A 5,434-nucleotide genomic window follows, 5' to 3' on the forward strand; every position below is an offset into this window, starting at 1 on the left:
GATGAGGGGCAGAACTGGCACGTCTTCCTGGGCCATCGAGGCCGAGAGTTGCCCCCTCACGAGTGGCTCTCCGGCATGGCCATGACCCCAGAGGCACACAAACCAACCTCATAACTATACGGCTTTTGACAGAAATCCCTTCAGACTTCAGTAGTAGAATATCAGAAATCCAAAATCGCTTGGCCTCAATGCGGCCGCACAACATCATATGGTCTTCATAATCAGCAAGAGAAAACAAATTTCCACAATGCCTTTTCAGCAGGTCTGACTGTGGACTGAAAATTCCAAATAATAATGGTGCATCTCTTCCGGAAATAATGAATGTTGTAGAGAGAGAGAGAGAGTTAAGTGGAAATCATCTGACTCACAGGCATTGGGAGAGGTGGGATGGGGGGTATATTGGGGTCCTTGGTGGTGGAAAATATGCACTGGTGAAGGGATCGGTGTTTGATCATTTTATGACCGAGACTTCAACCTGAAAGCTTTGTAACTTTTCTCATGGTTATTCAATAAGTAACTTAATTAAAAAATTTTTTGAATAAAAGAAATTAAACATAGCCCTTGCACACATCAAAAGAGACATAAATGTCCACCTTCACCTAGTATTTGAAAGGATTCGAGGTACCATCACATGAAATCGGGCACTCAGAAATGCCAGCAAAAAGTGATAAAACAAAACTGCAGTTACGCCCTCCGAGACAGAAGCTCTAGCATAAAAGAAGTGTGTGGGATGTATGACTCAGCTACGGGCTGGTAGAAAGGAAAAGGAACTCTAAAGCCCAAAAACTATGCCCTTAAATTAAATCAAAGAAATTAAAGACACAAATGAACAGATGCTGTTACAAGTGCTCTCAGTCCCAAGACAATACACATATGAAATCTAAAATAAAAATTACACAAAGTAATTTCATTACTGAAATTTGCATCTACAAGAACTCAATAACAATAACAAAAAATACAAACACAAATGAGAATGACTGTGTTTATTTTTAACTTTCAAAAAGATGTGTGAATAAAGACACAAAATTGGTGTAATTCCCAGCACAGGACAAAAAGCAGGGTACTGTTTCCTATGTAGTAAATTCAGACACTTTCTCCATCTGAGAAGTTGTCAAAATCACATAAAAATATATTTTTTGCCATTTCTCTAACTCATGACTGTGAACCTTTAACAAAAGGTGTTCATTTTTTATGAACCTTCATTATGATTTAACACTGGAACCAAAAGTATTTGGTAACTTTGATGGCATTTATTCCATGGTTTATTTAATATGTTAATTATACAATAATAAAATGGCTTTACTATTAACATTTTTCTTATTATTCAAAGTCCTTGAGAGGACACCAGTAGGGGTAGGACTTTGAATAATAAGAAAATTTTTTCGGAGAGCCTAGCAAGCTACTGAGAGTATTCTGCTGGCAAAGCAGAGCCTGTCTAGATGCCATGGCATATTTGATGTGCCAATAACAGTAACAAAAGTGGGTCTCATTCCCCTGACCCTGAAAGAGCCTCCAATATGGCAGCGTTGGGAAAGATGAGTAAGAAGAGGCTCCTAAAAACTCAGGGCTGGGACGTTACTGAGTAATGCAGACGTTACTGGCACCTGCTGGAGCAAATCTATGAACAATGGGATGACAGTGATACAGTGATTCAAAGTCACCTCAGTCTATTTTAGTAATATATATATATACATATATATATATACATATACATATATACATATATATGTATATATATATTACTGAACTCCCAGAATGACCACCAACTGGGAGCTCTTTGACACTATTGCTGCAATATAGGAAAATGCCGTTCTTGACAACAATGATGAGGAATACGATCAACTGGTTCAGCACCTCCATGATTGTGTGAGGAATGCCAAGAGAGAGATCGCCACAAAAAAAAACGCCTGTCTTCAAACACTCTTGAGCTTATTCACCAACGAGGTTTGGCGCATGCCTCAGGCAACCACAAGCGAACATCCGAGCTCGCAGAGCAGTGCAGAGATGCAATAAAGGAAGAACTCAAAGAGAGAAGAGCAGAAGTGCTGGGAGATGCGGCAGAAGCGGGGAAAAGCATTCGTAATGCCCGCCTGTCCTTTGCCAACTTAGAGACGAAGATGACTGCCCTCCGACATCCTGATGGATCTATCACATCTTCCAGAAGGGCAATGGAGAAGATTATTCATGACTTCTACTCAGATCTCTTTGATAGCCATGTCCACCTGCCGACATACCAAATTTCCCAGGATGGATATGTCATTCCCAATGTTCTCCCTTCCAAAATCTGGCACGCCATTTCATCGGTAAAGAAATGAACAGCACCAGGTCCAGACAAGGTCAGACCTGAACACCTGAAGAACCTGCCGTCAGTACTCATCAATATGCTGGCTTGGCTCTTCACACGTTACCTGTCTGAATGCAAGGTTCCATCCCAATGGAAAACCAGCAGATCTGTACTACTATACAAGAAGGGAGACATCCACAACATTGGCAACTATCGCCCAATCTGCGTATTGTCTGTCGTCTACAAGCTGTTCATTAGAGTATTCCTGAATAGGATTAGCAGAACACGAGATAAAGGACAACCATGTTAGGAAGCCAGTTTCTGAAAAGGATTCAGCACCATCGACCATATCCACAGGATAACCAAGCTCAATGAGGTTTCTCGGGAGTTCAAGATGTCACTCAGTCTAACATTCATTGATTTAAAGAAGGCCTTTGAGTCTGTTGAGATGGAAGCAGTCATCAAAGCCCTAGCCAGTCAGGGCATTCAAACTCAATACATTAGGATCCCCCATGAGCTGTATTATGAATTCACTACCAGGATCTCACCATTCTACAAAGAAGTGATCATCCATGTCAAGAGAGGGGTTCGGCAGGGTGATACCATTTCACTGAAACTCTTCAGCGTCACCCTCAAGAACGTCATGCAACGACTAGAATGGGAAGAAATGGGAGTAAAGATAGATGGTCGGCAACTACACCACCTCCGCTTTGCTGAAGACATTGTTCTAATAACACCAAACATTAGCCAAGCAGCACAAATGCTGGCTGACTTCTACCATGAGTGTGGAAAGGTTGGACTTGAGCTGAATCTCACGAAGACAATGTTTATGAGAAATAGCCTCATTTCTGATGTTCCATTCGCTCTCAACAGAACGACCGTCTCCAAATGCAACAGTTATGTGTACCTAAATCGAGAAGTCAACATGACGAATGACCTGGCACCTGAGTTGCGCAGGAGGAAGAGAGCAGCTTGGAATGCCTTCAAGAGCTTTGAAGAAATAGCTAAGAGGACAAAGAACCTCCAGCTCCAGGCACATCTCTTTGATTCCTCTGTTCCTCCTGCATTAACATACGCCTCAGAAACCTGGGCCCAAGCAAACAGGATGAGAACGCTATTGGGGTCTCCCAAAGAGGAATCAAAAGAGCTGTGCTTGGAGTATCACGTTTCACTCAAATGAGGCAAAGAATCCAAAGTTCCGACCTCCATCAAAGATCAAGATTCAGGGAGGCTCTCTCGTTTGCCAAGGTATCAAAAATCAGATGGGCTGGACACGTAATGAGATTTGGAGACGACCGCTGTACTAGAGCCATTACCGACTGGATTCCATGGGATGTCAAAGTCTGTGAGGCTGCCCACCTACCAGATGGTCAGACTTCTTCATCAAGACCCTGAACGATCGGTTTGAGGCTCTTCGTGTTTCTACAATCAACAGACTCCACTGGACTACACTAGCATGTGACAGGGATAAATGGAGACGTTACTGGCGCCCACTCAGCAAATCGATGATTAACGGGAAGTCAAGTGATCAAGTGAAGTGATCAAGTGATATATACAAACACACACGTATATATGTGTGTGTGTATATATATATATACAAATATGTATATATGTGTGTGTATAGATACACACAAATATATTTGCTTAATACTCTGTACAATAATGGATTTTGATTCAAAGAAAATTGATTTTTGAGATTCCCCAATTTGGAGGGGTGGGTTATTTGTGGAGGAAAGATCTTACTTGTGATGTGACTGGTGTTGGAATATGGTATTCCTGAAACAACTGTATTAAGAACAACTTTGTAAATTATGGTGTTTAAAGTTTCAAACATTAAAAACAACCCCAATTTTTGTTTAAGATTCACAGAAGGATTTAGGCAACTTCAAGTAATCGGAGTTGTAGGATAACATTGATTTCTCCTTTCTGACTTGCCATAGGAAGCTCAGGTTTATTGGGTTACTCCGATCACAGTGCTCCCATTCCTCTGTGTTTATTTGTTACCTCTTTCTTTGTGTTATGCTTCCTCAACCAGTCAATCACCTTTATCTTCTAATCAGAGTCTGTTAACTTGTAAGTATTGCTTTTCTCTTCCCCTAAAGTCCTTTACATAGTTAATTCAGAGTTATGTCCTTTTTGTATAGATACAAGAAGACAGTTAATGCTATGCTTTGTAACTTGGGAGTTAATTGACTCCAAATAATATTCATTCCTGTGCATCTGTTCTCTCAACTTAAACATCAGTTGCCCTTACTTCCAGCACCCCAAAAGCAGGGTCCTGACGAGGGACCGCATGGATACAGGGCAAGCTGTGAGCTACCCTGGCATTGAAATGGGTCAAACCAAAGAGCCACAATACTTAACTGTAAGTTAAGAGCATGGTCCTGGACAAATTCTGTCATGATCCAAAAAATAACAACTGAATTAGGACCCTGCTAGGGTAAGGAAAGATTAATCTGGCCTGAGCACTGTAGTCTGAGATCTCTGGCGAGATGCCCTCAGGAGAGCCACCCTGCAAGCTTATTGCATCTCTTACGGTGTCCATACGAAATTACTAATATTAAGAAGTAGAATTAAGATGTTAATTACGATGTTAAATTAGTTATTGGTGTAAGGAAAGGAGAGAAACCCCTATTTAGGGGTTTTTTGTCCTTGAACCTGATGCCCTGGCTGCAAGCTATCAGAAAGGGCTTTCATATGTTGATTGTCCTACCAGATCTTGGTGTCTGGTTGCTACCCCCAGTGCTGGGAGATGGAGAGAGATTAGAGACTAGAGAGAGACCAAGGCAGCGAGTTGGAGCACAGAGAGATGAGCAGAAGAGACAGGAGAAGAGGGAATGAGGGGCAGTGTGAGAATAGAATGAGGGGCTTAGTGAGATTGGAACAGGCATGTGGGGAGAATAGAATGAATGGCAACTGATCACCAACCAGCCTGGCCCTTGTTTTCTCCTTTATCCACCCATAGCATCAACCATCCCAGTTGGGTAAGTGGACGGAGACCACTGAACGCAGGCGTCGAGAGAGAGAGAGAGAGAGAGAGAGAGAGAGAGAGAGAGCGCTGTGGGGTTTCCTAGTCGTTTTGTGATTACACAGGAGTTACATAATAAAGTATGAGCCAAGACTAAACAAACAAAAATATTTTAACCGAAC

Source organism: Sorex fumeus, unplaced genomic scaffold (genome assembly GCF_029834395.1).
Source record: "Sorex fumeus unplaced genomic scaffold, SorFum_2.1 ptg000094l, whole genome shotgun sequence".
Taxonomy (NCBI): domain Eukaryota; kingdom Metazoa; phylum Chordata; class Mammalia; order Eulipotyphla; family Soricidae; genus Sorex; species Sorex fumeus.